The sequence below is a fragment of the Meles meles genome, chromosome 11 (genome assembly GCF_922984935.1).
Source record: "Meles meles chromosome 11, mMelMel3.1 paternal haplotype, whole genome shotgun sequence".
Taxonomy (NCBI): Eukaryota; Metazoa; Chordata; class Mammalia; order Carnivora; family Mustelidae; genus Meles; species Meles meles.
In genome coordinates, this window is record NC_060076.1 from 54,290,935 (window position 1) to 54,312,187 (window position 21,253).

A 21,253-nucleotide genomic window follows, 5' to 3' on the forward strand; every position below is an offset into this window, starting at 1 on the left:
TTAGACTTCATGGTAACAAAAATATAAACAGAGAATAGTAGCGATAGCCATCTTCGTGTGTTTCTTCTATGTGGGGCACTGTTCTAAGTGCTATGTATGTGCTCAGTGAATTTTCACAAAATCCTGTGAAGGAGATATCGTTCTTATTGAGTAGGTGAGGAATCAGAAACACAGACATCAAGTAGGTGGCTGAGCTGGGATTTGAGCCCAGACTGAGTGTCAGCATCTGGGGCATGAATCACAACGCCCTCTTGTCACTAAACAGTTGAATCCCCACTATGTAACCATCCACACGAGAACTCCCTCCTTCCACACTCCTTAGCCAGGTAGGGTCCATGTGTCCACATACATGTGGGTACTCTGTGAGCCGCTGCACGTGAGGTACACGCTTTGTTAGGGTTGCTCTGGAATTATTCACCCCCAGCTCTGCACAGGCTACTGGCAAGAAGTGACTGACATGGCTTCTCAGGGCCTCAGCAATCTCAAAGTCACTGGACTCTTTGTCATGGTGAACGGGCCTTGATAATGACTATTGCAAAATGGTCTTTCTTTTAACCATGGAAGGAAAGATTTTAGAAGCCTCCTCAGTTTTAGATTTAAAAAGTGCTTACAAGTTCCCCAGTCTATAGAAATACCTCCTTCTGTGTCTACCAGCTTACTACCTATTTTCTTTCTAGCGAGGGTTTGCTGGAGACTTAGTGTGGGCTCGTATTCTGGGCTTGCCATTTGATTTTTTTTTTAAATTGCCATTGCCTTTGGGTTACACAAGCAACTCTTTGAACATAATTTTATTTTTTTAAAAAAAGTAACTGCATTATTTTTAGACAAAGCTCTATTATTTTTTTTAAGTCACAGTTCATTTCAAGGACTATATATGGCAGGCCATCAACCCTGGTGGACTATTTCAACAATGAATATATGTTTATGAATATGTTGCTTTACAAAAATAGCATGCGGCCTTAGCTCTAAGAAGTCTCCAATACAGCAAGATCCTTTAAAATCAGAGCAGTTTCCTAATATGGTTAAGTTGTTTTTGTAGTCAAGTTTTGACATTATCATAATCTGTTGTTCCAGATCATGCTATGGATGAGAACATTCTGTGCCTTTGCTCAGCTCACGTAACGCAATTTACACTTCATCATTCTACTTAAGATGAAAGTGGATGTTCAGTTAAAAAGTACTGAGTAAAAAAACCCAAAGACAAGAGTTTAAAAAAAAATCCCTCCCCAAAACACACTGTGTGTGTATGTGTGTGTTTGCGTGGCTAAGATAGTCAATTCTAGTTGTGCCAACAGCTTTGGTTAAATCCTTGCTCAGCGTTGACATTATTACGATCCTATAAATTGTTCTCTGCAGAAGCAAGTAATGTTTGAACATTGCATTTCCTTTCTTGTGTGACTTTTTCAGCTTGATGTTAATAATTGCCTTATTTTTTCATTTGCTTTGTTTGCGATGTATGCATTGATAATTTGTTTTCCAGATGCTCCGACAGATTTGTCAAGCATCTTTCAATAATTTTATGAAATGTGTAAAACAGTTGGAAAAAAATCTGTAGGCTCCATTCCTTCACCCCCGTCTTCCCTATCTCCATCTTTCTCCTCAGCCACGCTGAGACTCAACTCTCTGGGACTGTATCATAGGAATCATTGCAGGACTTCTCTGGTCTTGGATGAGTTGTTTTCTGCATTCCTTGCCTTTCCTTTCCATATCTTGAATTCCTGAAGCACAGCCTTGCTGGAGAAGCATGTTTTTGAATTCTTGGGCAGTGTGTAAATGTCTTTATTGTATATTACACCTCGATTAATTAATAGTGTTTGCCTGTGTTAGAATTTCGTATAAATGGAATCATCCACTATGTAGTCCAATTTCTTTTGTTCATCATAATGTTTCTGAGATTCATCCATCTTTTAAAATAAAATCTTATTTATTTGTGTGAGAGAGAGAGCACAAGTGCATGAGCAGGTGGAGCGGCAGGCAGAGGGAGAAGCAGGCTCCCCGCTGTACAAGGAGCCGGATGCGGGCCTCAATTCCAGGACCCCAGGATCATGACCTGAGCCCAAGGCACACGGTTAACCCACTGACCCACTCAGGAGTCCTGAGATTCATCCATTCTGTATCTACATCAGTTAATCTTTATTGCTGAGTGGTATATAGATATATCACCTTTGATTATCCATTTGTCCATGGACATTTGGGTTATTGGGATATTCCAATTTGGAGCTATTTTGAACAGAACTGTAACAAATTTCATATTCAAGTTTTTGTAGAGATGTACGTTTTCATTTATTTTGAGGAAATATTTGGGAGAGCAATTGTTGGGTTCTCTATGGTATTCTATGGTTAATTTTAAAAAGTGTATGATCAACTACAAGTGGGTGTGCCATTTTACAATCCCACCAGCAATATGTGAGAGTTCCAGTTGCTCTACATTTTTATCAGCACTTGGTATTGTTGCTTTTTAAAACTGTAGCCATGGGACACCTGGGTGGCTCAGGCAGTTATGTGTCTGCCTTCAGCTCAGGTCATGACACCAGGGTCCTGGGATCAAGCCTCGCTCCCTGCTCAGAGGGGAGCCTGCTTCTCCCCTCGCTCTGTCTGCAGCTCCCCTTCTTGTGATCTCTCACTCTCTCTTTCTCTCTGTCAAATAAATAAATAAAATCTTTTTTTAAAAACTAAAATTGTAGCCACTCTAGTGAGTGGTATCTCATTGAGATTTAATTTGAAATTCCTTAATGACTAAGGATGTTCAAAATATTTTCCTGTGCCTATTTTCATTTGCTTAGCTTCCTTTGTGAATTGTTGAAGTATTTTCCTAATTTAAAACAATGGGTTGTTTGTCTTATTGAGAAGTAAGAGTTCTTTTCTGGGTACAGATCTGTTTCATATTTTCACCCAAATTGGCTGGCTGACCTTTTCATTTTTTAACATTTGCAAAAAAAAAAAAAAAAAAAAAAAAAAAAATTCACGTTATCATGTTATCAGTTTCTTTTAAGGTTTTTTTTTTTTTTTTTTTTTTTTTTTTTTTTAAGTTTTGTGTATGAAAAATCTTTGCCAATCCGTGGGAGTGAGAAATTTTCCCTAGGTTTTATTCTTGAAGTTTTATGGTTGTAGATCTTATGAGTTAATTCCATGCACACAAGGAGGTTAATTTTTGTTTATATGAATATCCTTCTGTTATTCTTTTCTCAGAGCATAGCCTGATCTAGTTTGTCAAAAGTCAACTGGCTGTATTTATAGGATTCCTTTTCTGTTTCATTGTTCTGTATGTTTATCCTGTGTGAACACTACTGCAGCTAATCCTAGGTCTTAAAATCCAGTAGTATAAGGCTACCAACTTTGCTTGCATGTGTAAGGACCCTTGTCTGTCTTCTCATTAAAACAGTAATCACTTAAAAGCACATTGGGAGCTGGGGAAGAGTACATGGGCTTAGGGCTGTGATCTAAGGTTTTCCTTGAGAGAATCCCTATTAATATCTGTTGAGTTTTCTCCCCTCTTGTGATGTTTATTTTGATCTGTATATGTTACTATCTTTCCTGTAGGGTATATAGCTCCTAGCATCAGGGTAAGTAGACCCAATGTTTACTATGAAGGCCCTCCTTAATCCCCAAAGCTCCATGCTTCAGCCCAGCCACCTTTTACCTGATGGTTTTGAGTCTCTCTGGTCTGTATTTTTCAGAGGTTAAATTTCCAGTGTCCTAAGCAAAGGGGAGAAGGCCAAGGCCTGGCTACAGGGAACTGGGGAAAGGGGAGAGGCCCTTCGTGTTGATCACACCTTACTTTGTGTGCAGATTTTCCTTCCTCCCTTGGTCTAGGTCCACTTCCTGGTTCCTGGTGCGTCCACTTCTGAGCCTTTTCGTGGTACTGGGGGTGATTTGGCTTTGTCTTTTAAATTTTTTTTTTTTTAAGATTTTATTTATTTATTTGACAGAGAGAGATCACAAGTAGGCAGAGAGGCAGGCAGAGAGAGTGAGAGGGAAGCAGGCTCCCTGCTGAGCAGATAGCCCGATGTGGGACTCGATCCCAGGACCCTGAGATCATGACCTGAGCCGAAGGCAGCGGCTTAAACCACTGAGCCACCCAGGCGCCCCTGGCTTTGTATTTTAAAATAATTTTTCTCTGTCTTAGGTACTGGAACTCTTCCTTTTGCTAGAGTTGCTAATACTCCCCTGTCTAATTTCCATTGTTGAACATTTGTTGACCTCACTCTTTGGCAGTCATCTCCTCCCCGTTTTTTCTTTGTCTTGGTGCATTTGTACTTTTAAATTTATTATTATTTTATTTTTAAAAAGTTTTGTGTTATGTTAGTCCCCATAAAATACACCATTAGTTTTTGATGCAGTGTTCCAAGATTCATTGTTTATGCACCACACCCAGTGGTCCATGCAATTTTACATGTCCTCCTTAGTACCAACCACCAGGTTCACCATCCCCCCACATTCCTCCCCTCTAAAACCCTCAGTTTGTTTCTCAGAGTCCACAGTCTCTCATGGTTCGTCTCCCCTTCTGATTCCCCCTCTTCACTTTTCCTTTCCTTCTCCTAATGTCCTCCTTGTTATTCCTTATGTTCCACAAGTAAGTGAAACCATATGATAATTTGTCTTCCTCTGCTTGACTTATTTCACTCAACATAATCTCCTCCAGTCCCATCCATGTTGATGCAAAAGTTGGGTATTCATCCTTTCTGATGGCAGAGTAATATTCCATTATGTACATGGACCACATCCTCTTCATCCATTCGTCTGTTGAAGGGCATCTTGGCTCTTTCTACAGTTTGGCTATTGTGGACATTGCTGCTATGAACATTGGGGTACATGTGGTCCTTCTTTTCACTATATCTGTATCTTTGGGGTAAATACCCAGTAGTGCAATTGCCAGATCATAGGGTAGCTCTATTTTTAATTTGCATTTGTACATTTTTTTTAAAAAGATTTTATTTATTTATTTGACAGAGAGAGAGATCACAAGTAGGCAGAGAGGCAGGCAGAGAGAGAGGAGGAAGCAGTCTCCCTGCAGAGCAGAGAGCCCGATGCGGGGCTCGATCCCAGGACCCTGAGATCATGACCTGAGCCGAAGGCAGCGGCTTAATCCACTGAGCCACCCAGGCGCCCCTGCATTTGTACATTTTTAATGCCTGTAATTTATTTTAGTGGCACCTCAAGAGGTGATGGATAATTGCTATTCTCCATTCTTCATTCCACTGTTATGTCAGATGTGCCCTTTAAGGTATAAATAAATAAATAACCAAGATTTCGGGAATGCAATTCCTAAGGAGGTTTGTTATCCATGAAAGGATGCTTTGTAAAACGCCTGTTGCTGACTACTTTATAATGGCCTATATTTTTACTTGCTCATGGTCATAGTCTTGCCCTCCAACCTACGCATTCTGGGCTGGGCATCTTCGGGCCCTGCCTCTGGGTCCCAAGTTCTTTGTTCTTCTCCTGTTGCACCAATGGTATTGCATGGTGGTCACAGAGGTTGCACAGGGATTTCTATTTCTTCTGATATGAAGAGTAACTTCATAGCTAGAAATGATTTTTCCGGAAGTATAGATAACATTAAGCATCACCTTGGACTGCAGCAACTCTAAAGGAACTTTTCCTACTTTTGTGGCATCTACACATGCATATTCAAAGTTATAACATTAAGCATCACCTTGGACTGCAGCAACTCTAAAGGAACTTTTCCTACTTTTGTGGCATCTACACATGCATATTCAAAGTTATAAACAATGTGTGTAAGTCTCACATCAACTGGAGACCTTCCTTTAATGTCTAGTAAGTTTACACCAGGGCCTTAAAACCATGGCCTGTAGAAGCCCATCCCCATCAAGATTTCTTGAAAATTCACAAGGAACTTGCATTTGAATGCTCCTCTCTGACAACTGTGCCTGTGTTTTCCTTTGGGCTATGCTGCTATAGCCCACGTGTGGTGTGAATTCCAACCTCTTCAAATTCCAAAAAAACCACCCTCACTCAGAGCATCTGTCAGTATTGAATTGAGAGGGTTTTTAACTGAGTAGAGATTTGAGTAGGGAAGAATTTGATTTCGGTAGAGATGTTGAGTGGAGAAAAGTTTGAGTTGTATAGAGACTGAGTTTTATTAAGGTTGAGTTGAGCAGAGATTTAATTGGATGGTGTGGCCGCAGATTTGGGTAACATACAGAGCTGGGGTCATAGTTCACCTAGCAGAGTAAATAAACAGAAGTCCATAACAAATTCTCCAGAATCCTTTTGGGCCCCTCCTTTTGGGGTCATCTTTTGTCCCTTTCCAAAGGGAAAGGGGGAAGTGCTTTATCGCAAGGTAAATCTTGCTCTGCTCTCCTTCCCCTTCTTTCTCTCCTCCACCTCCCCACTCTTTCTAAAACAACAAAGAAATTCCTTTCCTTGTTGCCCTCAGAGCAATTTCAAGCTCTTCTTGGATAGCCAGATCCTTACTGTTTCAATTTACATTCCAAGTGCTCATCAATTTCTCTGAGCTTCTTTCACTCCTAGGAGGGTGTGGCAAAACTGCTAAAACGATACATTTTTTTCCTACCTTGCTTGTTACATGAAATTTAACAAAGGATAAATTGCAAAATACCTTTTCTTTCTCTTTGTTCTTTTTGGAGTGCATTGAACAGAATGCCAGGAGTATACGAGTCCATATTGACACGGAAAACAAAAAGGAAAACTCAACGTGAGCTCCTTGGAGAATACTAACATCAAACTCTTATTTATTTACTTATTTATTTGAGAGAGAGAGATCACAAGTAGGCAGAAAGACAGAAAGAGAGACAGGGGGAAGCAGGCTCCCTGCTGAACAGAGAGCCTGATGAGGGGCTCGATCCCAGGACCCAGGACCCAGGACCCGGGATCATGACCTGAGCCAAAGGCAGAGGCTTAATTCACTGAGCCACCCAGGCACCCCTAACATTGACCTCTTGTACATCAGCCCATATTGGGATAGTTGTCTGTGGTTGTAATCAATGAATTGGTCAAAATGGCAATGATAGTTTTTTTTTTTTAATGGAAACATGTCAAATGGACTGTAATGAAAGGCTGCTGCTCTACCTTATTGTCACCATATCACACATGTAAATCGCTGCATACGTATTTACGTAGTTATGAAATCCCACCTGGTAAGCACACAAGTAACTGAAGTGCCAGTTCCCAGGTTAGATCTGAAATTCCAAAGCAACTTACAATAATAACAGGCAATGCTTGTGTATCAGGTGCTTAGCCCTGTTCTGGATAGAAAAGATGGGTGAGTCACAGTTCTTTCCTTGAGACAATTAGAGAATCTTATTAATGGAGTAAGACCTAAGCAGAAATAATTTTTAGGTAATATGCAAGAGCATCAGCTTAAGGGTGGAAATGTAGGGAGTGAAGCTCTCTGTTTTGGGACTTTGGAGAAGGGAAGGTTGTTAGAGTTTAGTCAAACTGAAAGCCTGTGGGAGGGGAATGGGGCTTCAGCTGTGCCCCAGCGCAAGGTGGTGGGCAGATCAGGAGAGGGCGGGGTTTGGACAAAACTAGGGTTGGGGGAATGGATGAAAGAGGGCTAGAAGAAGAGGAGAGGAGTATTTCTTAGGGAATACTAACCACTGAGGTCAGCTAGGTGCAGTGGACGTTGACTGGGTTCTGGGGCAAAGAGACAACTTTGTCTCCCAGAGAGGAAGAAGCCGCCACAATCTGACTATAGGCGAACAAAGAATGACCAGAGTAACTGTGAGTACATTTCACAGTGTTGCACAATTCTGTGTGTGATTCTGCAGTGCTTACAGGTCTTTCTCTGTAGAAAGAGGGAGAAAAAATTTTTTCTTTCTCAATGAGAAAGCTGCGAAGGGAAACATTTTTGTGAGAAATTCAAATTAAATTGTTTTGCATAATGTGGATGAAAATAAAAATTTCTGTTGACACTGTACATGTCTGTCTGTCTATGTCTGTTGACTTGCCAATCCACCTTGAAATAACAAACATTTAAAAACTTATTTTCTCCGACTCCTGGGAGGCTCAGCCTGTTAAACATCTGCCTTTAGCTCAGGTCATGAACTCGAGGTCCTGGCATCAAGCCCTTGTCAGAGGTCTGGCTCCTTGCTCAGTGGGGAGTCTGCTTCTCCCTCTGCCTCTGCTCCCCCCGCCCCACACTTGCTCACATGTGCTCTGTCTCAAATAAATAAAATTTTGTAAAAAAAAGATTTTATTAATTTATTTGAGATAGAGTGAGAGTGAGAACGAGAGAGAGCATGCATGCATGAGCCAGGGGACAAAGGGAGAGGGAGAAGGAGATTCCCTACTGAGCAAGGAATCTGACATGGGGCTTGATCCCAGAGTCCTGGGATCATGATCTGAGCCAAAGACAGAGGCTTAACTGACAGAGCCACCCAGGTGTCCTAAATAAATAAAATATTTAAAAGAAAACTTATTTCTTCTTCAAGAGGAGCAGGCTCATGAAGTTTATTATATGAGGGCTGATAGAGTCTCTGTGGAGTTGCTGGTGTCCGCGAAGACGTCCCCCAGTTACTCTATCAGTGAGGAAGTTTCTCTGGCTTGCTGCGTTCTTTTGTGTATATTCACTTTCTAACAAAAGTTCTCTTTTGTCGAAGCACTGGAGTGTGCCTACAATTGCATTTCAGTCTTCTCAGGCAAGCCTGGCCGACTGAGGAGGCTGGAGATGGTCTGAGGAACAAAGCTGCAGGGAGCAATGGTGGATTTTTGACCCTCAGAGGCTCTCAGAGCGCTTGCTTTTGAAGAACCCATCGCGTATCATTCTAATGTGTGAAAACACACCCATGTTCTAGGACCAGCTTCCTTGATGTGGAAATATTACTTGAGCTGGTGTAATGTCACATTGAGTAAACGTTTTAGTTGGATACTTATTCATTTTAATTTTGCAGGGTTTAAAAAATTTTGGAACAAATACTTTTTTTTTTTTTTTTGTCTGTGCTAGGTCTCTGGATTTGCTGACGCTGTGGAGCAGAGAGCCAGAAGGCTGTGGGCCCTGTGTCTCTTGTGCCTAGTGGCTAAAATTCCTGGAGGGAGGGCCCCTGGAGAGAGTTTTTGGTGGAGGAGGAAGGGGACTGTCATCCCAATGTGGTGGCGTGAGAACTCTGGGGCGGAAGCTGGTACCCATCAGATCCTAACTCCGCTTCTCTGAGTTCCTGTGGGCAACCCAGGGAGAAAGGGAAGAAGTGGCTGCCGTGTGTGTGTGTGTGTGTGTGTGTGTGTGTGTGTGTGTGTATGTGTGTGTGTGTGTGTTCCCTGAGAAACCTGCTTTAGTTCTCCAACCCTTTAGCCCACCCCTTTCCTCAGCCCCCATTGGCTTCCTAGAGTCCCAGGTGTTGGCAAAGGGCGCCTGCTTCTCCCTTCTCCCTTCTCCAGACACTCTGGCTGTTTTCACAGCCAGAATGGAGAGTCTCTGCTGGGCAGACCCCCAGGGATCTGGGCTTGGGCAGGGGGACTGCTCCCGGTGCTGCCATAGGGTTGCTGGAGGCAGAGGTGTAGCTGGGGCATGGGGAGGGGAGGGAAAGGGAAGGAGTGGGCTTAGATTTAGCAAGGAGAGAGAGAGATGGTGGTCAGAAATGATTTGAGCGCCCGCACGTGAGAGCCACTGCAGACATAATTCAGAGGAGCTTTGCAAAGGATTGGATTCCTGCCTGAGCAGTGTGGTCAGGCTTGTCTCTCCCTACCGAGGTATTAATGTTGGTGAGTGTGGGGCACATTCAGGGCGCGTTCCCACCGGCCCACCTTCCTGACTTCTTTCCTTCCAGCGCCTAGGGCTTGATCATTCCCTGTTCAAGTTATGTGTTAGATGTGCGGACGCTTAGACAACAAGTCTACATTCCTCCCTTTTCAATTATTCTTGAATTCATGGGAGGGGGATCTGAGTAGGTAAGACCAGGCTTGGAAAGTGCTGGCAGAGTAGTTCCTAACACTGCCTGGGGTGCGTGGGGTAAAGGTTTTCACGAGGAGAGTTGAGTTGGGTCTTAAAGGAAGGGTAGGAGCTCAGGGCGTTCGTGGGTGCGCTACAACATACCCAGGAGCATAGTTTCATCTCAGTGGCAACCACAGTAACAAGCGTGTATTAAAAATTTAGTAGGTTCTTGGCATTTAAGTTCTGGCACTTTACAGACATGATCTCATTTCATCTCTCGGAACCCAGAGACCGGAAGGGGCTCACAAGTCCTGTGGAGCGGAACTGGGTTCAGGAATTGTCTCTCACTTTTGTCTTTTGAACCCTTTTATGTGGCTTCACCAAGGCATGACTTTCTCTGTTACCTGCCTAAAGTAGAGCATTTCCTACCTCTTGGCACCAACATACTTACATGTCCGTGTTTTGTCCATTCCCGTCTAGCCCGCTCTCTTGGCGACGAACCGCCCTCTCTCATCGCCTCTCTCAGGTGATGGCATTTGTCGGGTGTGGGTCTTTTCCCTGCAGTAGGACCCCAGGCTCCCTCCTTGGTTCCCCGGGACCCCAACTCAGAGTCACACCCAAAGGAGTTTTTTTGTTGTTGTTTTTTGTTTTTTTGACTTTTTACCATTTTGTCAAATTTCATCTAAAAATTGTAAAGCAAAGGAGTGTGAATTTTTTTTTTTTTTTTTTTTTTTTTTTTAGGCGCGGAACAAAAACTTTGCATGTCTTACACGGTGGCCATGTGGTGTACATCCAGTGCCCAGTTTACAAACTCTAATATAGAACATATTTGAAAAGACTCCCAGCTCATCCACACCGAGAATATCTATGCGCTTTTAGGGGGATTTTGGCATGGGCGTTTCTTTTCCGGAACAGGTGGCGAAGCTAAATTTGTTTGGTGTGCTTGACATACTTGGAGCCTGATATTAAAAGATTTCAGGGGCTGTAATGAACAGCTCTTCCCTGCTTTGTTTATGGGGGGATTGGGACTTTCTCTGGGTGTCGGGTTTCTGTTTCTGCCCGCGGGGCTGGCTGGAAACCATTCCGGGCCCACGTTCTTCCAGCGGGACAAACAGCTGGGCTGATTTGGGGTTTGGAAGCCTTGTTGCTTGGCTGTGACATGGGGTCCTCCATTCCCAACATTTGGGTCGGAATGGATTTTTGTGATTTTCCTTTAGGTCCACAGACACAAAAGATATGAAAGCACTCCCTGACAGGGTTTCAGTGTTACAGGGGGCAGGGAAGGGGTTGGGGTGCATGCGGACAGGGCATCAATATAAAAACACAGGAAGGGTGGCTGCTTGCTGGATTTGAACATCTTTCTGGTCTAAAAACAGGTCCTTCAGCATTTGTTTGTTTCAGCTAAATCCAACAAAAGCCTCTAAATCACCTTTTTTTTTTTTTAAAGATTTTTATTTTTTATTTGACAGAGAGAGAGAGAACATAAGCAGGGGAAGCAGCAGAGAGAGGAGGAGAAGCAGGCTCCCCGCTGAGCAGAGAGCCCAACATGGGGCTTGATCCCAGGACCCTGGGATCATGACCTGAGCAGAAGGCAGACACTTAGCCGCCGGAGCCACCCAAGTGCCCCTCCAACTCACCTTTGTGATGGACAGTGAGGCGTCCCTCCTGAGGAGGGCCGCTTGCTTAGGTCCTTGAAACAAGCCAGACTCGGGTCTTTGGAAGTGTAGATTTTGGACTGACTACTCTCTGGCATCGGGCTCCTGGGTGCCCCTGGGATCTGGGTGGCAGCAGTGCCTTTGGTGAGTGGGGGCGGGGGAGTGACCACAGCCTCGGTCCCTTGGTGCTGCCTCTCGGGGCTCCAGCTGGGACATGCCCCTGACAACGTTACTTCCGCGTGGTCGTTCGCCGTGTTGCTTCCCACAGCAAACCTGACTCCGGCTCTTATCTGCAATGGTCGGCATTGCGCTTGCATAGCTGGGGTTTGCAGAATGCCGCCCCATCCTTGGAGCTGTTGACTTGTTCAAGATCAGGGGGCCTGAGCTTTCAGGGGGATGTGGCACAGGCTTATTTTAGGCACCAATGAATGAAAACCAGTTTGCCTTTTTGCCCTCTCTCGCTGCCAGCTTAACCTCCTGATAGACTTTCTCCTTTCGGTTTCTGCAGGCAAGACTGTATGGTCAGTAAGAAACTGGCCTTTAGATTCATACAGATTTGGGTTCAAATATTGGACTCCGGTATTTATGCACGATGTGATCCAGATAATGAACGAGTTACCATATACATCCGGCTCTTGCAGCCAAGGACGCACAGCAAGGCGGCTTCACTAGAACAGAAGCTTGTGTATCTCACGTAACACAGCACCTGCTGCAGGACTGAGGAGAGGACAGTATGGTGTCCAGTTTCTTGTTCTGTAACCTTCTCTCCTGTGGTCCAAGCTGGTGGCTCCAACTCCCCCTGCCAAATCCGCAGCCCAGACAGTGGGAGGAAATGATGGGCTCTGAATCTCAGAGTCAGAAAGTGGATGCTGGAGCATCTAAGAAAGAAGGAGGCGGCTCCTAGGCGTGGGATCGTGGCCTTCAGCAGCTGGGGATGGACGCTGACCTTGGGGGGGTGACAACGCTAGAAGTCTACTTCTGAGTTGCTCTGATTTTTAGAACGAATGCATTGGTTGAATCTACGTGCTTGTTGTAAAATCTCTGCCTCTTTCCTGAGGGTTTTCATCATTTCAGTTGACTATAGCTGCCATCCATTCTCACTGCAGAAGTTTTGCCTTTAACAGTTAAAGATTGGTTCTCACGGCATGGCCGAGAATCACATGCAGGACCGTGACACTAGGAGACAGGTTACCAGCTGTTGCCTGGATCGGTGGTCTCAGGAAACTGGGGCACAGCAGTGAGACCATAGAGGGTGTTGGGATCCTCCACAGACGGGGCCTATGTGGGAGGGGATCGTGGAGAGTCAAGGAAGGTCACTCCACCCCTGAAAGGTATGGAAGCTGACAGCTTCTGAGGCTGCCATGATGCTGGTAGGCCAGTTCTGCTTTACTGAACCTCATATGGTGAGATAACGTGGTGTGTTGTGATGAGTGTTCTAAAAAACACCAGAGTGCATCACAGACGGTTAAGAGCAGTGCTCAGTATTGAATTATGTATTTCTATATAGGTTTGTGTGCTCTGAGTCATGATTAACTTTTTCTTATCGCGGGTCATGGTAAAAAAAAAAGTCGGAAAGTTATGATTCTAGCATGAGATGTACCACGTTATTACTGCAGAGCTTTTTTCCTGTGGTTTGTTTAACTTTTTTCCCTGATCCAGATAATACGATGGTGATGGGGAGGTAGGCATTTTCTGGGTTTTGTCATCCGTATCTGCCTCTTTCACAAGATGGGTGGATATAACCGAAAAGGCTGGATAGCAATGTAAGCTGCATTCCACAGATAACCGTTGAGCATGAACTGCATACAGACTTTGTGCTCAGGGGTGGGGGGTAAGGTGGGGTGGGGGGGATGGGGGGTGTGTAAAACCCTTTGCTGCCCTCCAGAGACTCCTAGACTAGGGATGATGGCAACAGAGAATTCAACCCCAAGACCAATCAAAGTAGAAAATACAATTAATGTTGATCTAATCATCATGAATTCACTTTCACATTTTAGTGGAGGTAATTAGAACTTTAATGTAGGTAACTAAAATATTCTTATTGCCAAGATATCAGCTATTTGTAGGAGATACTCTTTCAATTGGAAAAGTTCTGAAATTTGGTGTGGACAGAGGTTTGGTAAAGTGGGGACTAATGCATTTCTGATGGGAATGTAAGCTGGTATCGTTTTTTTGGAAAGCAGTCGATGGATAATCATCCATTCTTTGCAGTAATTCCATTTCCAGTTATCCATCTGTTAAAAATCAGAGATTTGGACAAAAATTAATACATAAAGATGTTTACTGCAGCTTTATTTTTTTTGAGTAAAAAATTAAAAACAACTGATACTTCATAGATGAGATGTATGTAAGGGGTTACCATATACATTAAAGTCACATTTTCAAGAAATGTGTAAAGATACTGTTGTTTATAATATAAATGGAAATATAATATAAATGGAAAAGAGTAGGATCAAATACTAAATAGGCAGTATGGTCACAGTTCTGAAAACAAAAACAAGAACTCTATTTGTGCATAGGAAAAAACTAGGAAGAAACCCAGCAATATACTATGTGTTTAACCTCCACAAATTGTCAGATTTGGTGATTTCTGTTCTCTTCCTTCAAAGTTTAATGTATTTTCTACAATACGTGATTTTTAAAATAATCACAAATAACAAATGCTATTTTACAAAAACTATAAAATCACATTAGTGCCAACATGCTAAGTTGAGTGTATTAATTTTACAAGAGCCTTCCAAGTACTATAACTCCATTGTTTTTTATTTCGTGGATGGGCCTAGTACTTGCCTCCTCCCTTCACTTTGCCACTGCTGGAAGATGTTTATTATGGCAAGAGAAATGATTAGGGCAGTCACTTATAAATTTGGTTTTTAAGAAGAATAGAATGTGAAATGTTTGCTAAGCAGTTGGCCCCATCTGTGTATCTACTTACATTTCTTGGAGTCCACTGAACTTAGATGGCAAGACCAGGACTAACCAGAGACCTTCATGCTTGGCCATGGACAAAAACGAGCACTTGGACTGAATTATGGATTATTTAATTCATCCATACTATATATACATAAAACTTGGCAGGGGCGGGGCAAACTCTCCAAAGACAAAATGGCAGCCATAACAATGATTAAGCACTTCTCTGGTGGTTCAACTAAATTCACTTGCATTATTTCATTTAATTCTCACAATAACCCCATTGTGTAGTTGCTATTGTCATCCCTGTTTGTATACAGGGTGCCTTATATCTAAAGAGGTTAACTAACCTGTCCAAAGTCCTGTCCATAGTGGTTCCAGAGCTGGGCCCAAGCCCAAAGGAGGCCAGAGACCAAGTTTTCAGACTCTGCTGTTCGGCATTCCTGGGCGGTCCCTCTCATGCCCACTGAGACCCACGGCAACATTCACATGTGGCTAGGTAATCATTTTTAAGAATTCCAAAGTCAGAAGAGACTTTGTGTCGTGAGACTATTGCCATTATGACTAAATTATTCTGAATTGATTAGGAATGCCAGATGCCTTCAGGTTCATTCTATTAAAATTAACTTTGCATATTTCTGCCCTACACTCAGTGAAACTCATGTTTTAATCTCCTTGCAAATCCAGAAAGAAAAAAAAAAGGCAAAATCATTGTATTGCCAGCAAAAATCTTCTAGGTTTAGTCAAAGCAAGTTATAATTTCTGGTGCTCCTGGGCTCATTAGTTCTTCCAGATGGTGCATGAAAACATGGCAGGAGCTGCAAATTGTGTGGAGGCCGAAATGTAAATCAAGAAACAAGTATTCATTATAATTTGTATGACAAATGGAAAGGCTATAAAGCGAAACAGTGCGTTGTTCGATGAATTTCATCCCATTACTTTTGGGATCCCCCAGAGACTATTTTTGGAAATGGACTTCCCTGATTTTGTCAAGGTCAATTGTCATTACAATTTAGAGGAGTCCCCAGCACAGTTCAGCTATATTTAGGATATTGTGGCTGCTTTTTTTCTGCTCTTGATGCCCTGTGGGCTGATTGTAGTTCTCCGAGAAGAGGGATAGGGAGAGGGGAAAGTGTTACCTTAACGTTTTGAGGGTTATTTGAAAAGCAATAAGAGGCTAGTGGTAAGTGTCCCCAAGCCCACTGTGGAGGACGTGATGGTGCCCTGTCCAGAATCCCGCCTCCCCTCCCCCACATTCTAGGACAGAGGTACTCATTCTGCTGTCCTGCTGGAAGTATTGAAGGCTGGCGACTCTCCATGGAGGCCCTGAAAAGGTCTCCCCGGCCCAAGGTCAAATGTTCTCTGGGCAGTCCATGTCTCTTGACGGGTGGATGTGGGAAGATGAGTGCTTAGTCTACCCATCTCCCTCTCTGCTCCTGCCTCAAGTCAGGACAACTCTGAGTGGCCACTCTGGTTCTTAAGTTGCTCACAGGGTTAGCCAAGGCCTTTGTTGCGACAGAATCACAGTTAAACTTTCTGCCCAATTTTTTTTTTCAAAGATTTTATCTGTTTACCATGTCAGAGAGAGAGAGAGAGAGAGAGAACATAAGCAGGGGGAGCATCAGGCAGAGGGACTATGTGAGACTCCACCCCAGGACCCTGGGATCATGACCTGAGCCAAAGGCAGACACTTAACCAACTGAGCCACCCAGGCATCCCTTTTCTAACCAAATTTTTAGTAACAGTTTTGCCTCCAACATAAGCAACAACATCACGAGGAGGTAAAAAGGGACCCAGACCAGGAATCAGGAGACCAAAAGCATAATGCAAGTTTTGCTGCTACTAAACATTAAGATCTTAGGACATGTAATTTGTCTTTTATGTTCCTTATTTTTCTTCTCTCTCAAGTGTAAAGCTTGGCCTGGATCTCCCATCCAAGTACTAACCAGGCCCGACCCTGCTTAGCTTCCGAGATCAGACGAGATCGGGCGCGTTCAGGGTGGTATGGCCGTAGACTCTCTCTCAAGTGTAAAGCTTGGCCTGGATCAATCCCATTCGTTCCCATGGGATTTCCTCCAGTGGGTATCTTTGGACTCTGAAATTTTACATGCACTGTCTATGTATTTTTTCTGGCAAGAGAGGGGCTTTAACTTTCTTCTGCTTCTCAAAGGGCTCCACAGAAGTTTAAGAACCAAAGCATTAGGTGATTATCAAATCATCCCTGATTCCACCTAAGAACAGATGCCTCTGTGAATTTACAATGTGAATTAAGATGGAAATTATTCAGCCACAGTGTTTCTGGGTAGAATCTGTAGCAAAGAGGAACCTTTACCGACTTGGGCTCTGAGATAAAAGGACTGAGTAAGTGGACCAGAAATTTCAGTCTAGGGGCGCCTGGGTGGCTCAGTGTGTTAAGCATCTGCCTTCGGTTCAGGTCATGATCCTGGGGTCCTGGGATCGAGTCCTGCATTCTTCTCGGTGGAGAGCCGCCTTCTCCCTCTCCCTCTGCCTTGCCCCCCACCTCCAGCTCATGCTTTCTCTTTCTCTCAAATAAATAAATACAATGTTGAAAAAAAAATTCAGTCTAGAGGAAGTGGGAGTGGTAGAAATGGGCAGGTTTTTGCCCTTCTTTGGGGTGGGGAATTTGTAGAGAAAGCAGCAGAGAACTCCGGTTCACTTGATCCTCGGGAAGTGGCATTTTGGGGGATCTGCTCGGCAACCTGAGTATATCTGACTGAGTGTTATCAGCAGTGACACCGTGAGGGGAGATTTGCCTGGTAGCCTGCAGGAGAGAATGAATATTCATCAGAAAGTCGCATCTACTGTCATTTGCAAATATCTTCTCCCATATCCAGGATCTATAAAGAACTTCTCAAACTCAACACACACAAAACAGATAATCATATCAAAAAATGGGCAGAAGATATGAACAGACACTTCTCCAATGAAGACATACAAATGGCTATCAGACACATGAAAAAATGTTCATCATCACTAGCCATCAGGGAGATTCAAATTAAAACCACATTGAGATACCACCTAACACCAGTTAGAATGGCCAAAATTAGCAAGACAGGAAACAACGTGTGTTGGAGAGGATGTGGAGAAAGGGGAACCCTCTTACACTGTTGGTGGGAATGCAAGTTAGTGCAGCCACTTTGGAGAACAGTGTGGAGATTCCTGAAGAAATTAAAAATAGAGCTTCCCTATGACCCTGCAATTGCACTGCTGGGTATTTACCCCAAAGATACAGATGTAGTGAAAAGAAGGGCCATTTGTACCCCAGTGTTTATTGCAGCAATGGCTACGGTCACCAAACTGTGGAAAGAACCAAGATGCCCTTCAACGGATGAATGGATAAGGAAGATGTGGTCCATATACACAATGGAGTATTATGCCTCCATCAGAAAGGACGAATACCCAACTTTTGTAGCAACATGGACGGGACTGGAAGAAATTATGCTGAGCGAAATAAGTCAAGCAGAGAGAGTCAAGTATCATATGGTCTCACTTATTTGTGGAGCATAACAAATAACATGGAGGACATGGGGAGATGGAGAAGAGAGGGAGTTGAGGGAAACTGGAAGGGGAGATGAACCATGAGAGACTATGGACTCTGAAAAACAACCAGAGGGTTATGAAGGGGCGGCAGGGGGGTGGGGGGGGTGGGAGGTTGAGGAACCAGGTGGTGGGTAATAGGGAGGGCACGTACTGCATGGAGCACTGGGTGTGATGCCAAAACAATGAACACTGTTATGCTGTAAATAAACAAATAAAAAAAAAAAAAAGTCGCATCTAAAGCTATAGAGGTTGTTGTACCAAAGGGAAAATGTGAAAGTAAGCGAAGAGTGGAGCACAGGTGGGCTGATTCCCATCCGCAGAAGTGCGGGGTGGAGGCAGAGAAATCGCTGGACAGGCATGCAGCCGGGGGTGGGCGCAGGATTCCTGCCCTGGCAGAAACGCTGGACTAGGTTGTCTTTCAGTTGTCTGGGTCTGTGTTTCTCTGAACCCGGCGAAGGATTCTGATCCCTGCTGATTGCGTGGGGAACCTACAGTCAGTAGAAGGGCTACAACATTTAAAAGCCACGCGATGACGGAAAAGAGATAATGAAGCCAGTGAGGAAATCCTACCCAGTCTCCCCAGGTGGAAACATCTGTCCGTGTGTGCGGGACACAAACCTGATGGATCCAGCTGCCAGAGTTTCCCATTTTTGTTCTTTTTTTTTGTTATGCGTCCGAACGTTGTGAAGAAAAGCTTCAGATTCTGAGGGATTGCTGTTCACACCCAGAAGGTGGCTGACGGTATCTTACTGAAATAACAGAGGATGCGTGTGGCAAAATAGATGAGAAAAATAACTTTTGGGGGATTTTTTCTACATAAAGAGCATTGAACGCTCTACACCCACCGTCAAGCCCCAAGATGGAAGTGTCTGGGTTTACATTAAAGAAACATTTCCTGCCAGTATGGACCATGTGCAGTGTTTGTGATTCCTGTCAGCCTCTGGGTGTCTTCTTCACTTACTTTGAACAGTACAGTGAGCCTATAGGAACTTATTATTTAAAATTGGGGCCCCCACACTGATGTTATCCCCTTGGTATGCACTCTTGGATCTCCTGTGGTCTCCCTGAGTCATTGTATTAGGCCTTCTAATCATATCAAACATGCATAATTAGCTTGTGTTCCACTGAAATCAAACTGTCTTTTTATTTTTATGAATTTCCAATACTGCTGTCCATTAATTTTCTCTTAGCAGATTCATCTAGGAGCAGACATCAGTGGTTTTCCTTTTCATCTTTTTGAGATGAGAGCTATAAGATTCTCTAGAAGCCCATTATTTATTTTTACCAAACTTGATTCTTTTATCCCTGGGTATTACTTTACTATAGCTTAAGTTAATGAAATTATCTTAAAAACAAATGCTCATCAGTGGGATGCTTTTCCTCTAAATTATGAAGTCATTACTAATATCACATGACCGTATATAACGAGATGATCATGCTGGCGGATTTGGAAAGAAGTTTCTTCCTGAAATATTCATCAGATCAATTCCTATTTTAGTAGCTCTTTTTGTAAGATACCTCAAAATGCATCAGGCAGTGCTGGAATAGAAAGTGACTGGACAACCGCTTGCAGAACCAAAGGCACCAAAATAGAGTGGTTACAGCTCAAGTTATCTTTTACACGGACCCTGCTTACCGGTGGCTCTGGAGGCATGCTTTTTATGTGTCTCCGCTCATCGGCTTCTCACAACTCCCTCCTGGAGTGGTATTTTCCCCTTTTAGGTACAGTAGGCATTACATGAAAATTTGCATAAATCTCTAGGTTCTTTTCTCTTTCACCATGAATCATCTCCCAAACCCCACAATGATGAGGCCCTTCTCTCCTTCCCTCTCTCTCTCCCTCTCTCTCTCTGTCTCTCATCACCCCCGCCTCCTCTCTGTCTCTCCTCCCCATCCCCATGCCTCCGTCTGGCCTTCCTTATTTCTCACCAGCATGACTGACGTGGGCTCTGAGACTGTCCCATTCTCCGCCTCTCAGCCAGCTTGGTTTTTCTATCTTACAAGAAGGCTCCTCTCTTAGGCTGTTTTGTTTGCAGCTGTGGAAACTTCACTCAAACGATAAAAAGCAAATCAGGAAACTTACTAGCCCACATCCATGGGAAATCCGAAGAGATGAGCTTGATTCAAGGCCCAGCTTGACCTGGAGTTTCAGACACGGTCACTGTTGGCTACATCCGTCACTGACTGGCCAGGACGCCCATTCTCCCAACGGCACAACCCAGCAGAAACAGAACGTCTTCCCACAGGGTTTGGCAGAATGGTCTCAGGGAAGATCACAGGCCTACCCACGAATCAGTCGCTCATGCTGACGTTATAGTGGCCTCTCTTTGGGTTGACCTGGGGATCCATCCGTCCCCTGTGGCTTGGAGGATGAAGTCAGCCCCACCCAAACCCCACGAATGGGTGCTGCTGGTAGCTAAAGAGGGTTCCGGAGCCTTGGGAGGCAAATGCAACAAATGCACGTGACTTTCCATGTTTAAAGTCTTGCAGTAGCTCCCAGAGGTCTTTGGATAATCACCAGACTCTTTGGCATGCTATACACATGCCTTGTCTACATGGACAGGTTTTTTTTTTTTTTTAATGTTTTTGTTTATTATTTATTTGAGAGAGAGCAAGAGTGCACAAGCCAGGGGAGAGGCAGAAGCAGAGGGAGAAGCAGACTCCTGGCTGAGCAGGGAGCCCTGTGTGGGACTTGATCCCAGGATCCCCGGTTCATGACCTGAGCCAAAGCAGACACTGAACTGACTGAGCCACCCAGATGCCCTGGACAGTTTTATTTCTGCTTCACTTTTCTTGGACAACCTGCCTACGGGCCAATCTAAGCAGTGTATCACAACTTCCTTCCAGCCTGTCAAACTGGGTTAGAGATTCCTTGTCCCCGATTCCATGGTATCCTAAACCTCTGGTATCCTAGGCCTGAGCACCCCTTTTTTGCATAATCACTGTTTATCTACCCTGAATTTACTACAGTACGCTCTTCCCTGAGCTTTGACTGTCCCTGTGCCCTAGCCCTCTCCTAGTTCAAGTCCACCAGATGCTTGGGGTGGGGAATGGGGGAGACTGTCAGTCGGTCTACCTATGTACTCACTCCCCTTATTCTCTTCAAATAAGTCTGAGATGTGACTAGGCTTGAGAACCACTGAGTTATACCATTAATGTTCCATTTAGATTGAACATTCTGATTCTAACCCAAGATTTGGTAGGATTGGCTCCTCCTCTTTCTTCTGTTCTCCTTCCCTCTCTCTCTCTGGCCTTTAGGGAAGTCAAAATCATAGTT

At 43.9% G+C, this 21,253-nt stretch overlaps 1 pseudogene; it reads right to left on the minus strand.

Annotated features, from left to right (window-relative positions):
- Nucleotides 1-16,321: 16,321 nt before the first annotated feature.
- On the minus strand, nt 16,322-16,431 carry LOC123953699 (annotated as a pseudogene).
- Nucleotides 16,432-21,253: the final 4,822 nt, after the last annotated feature.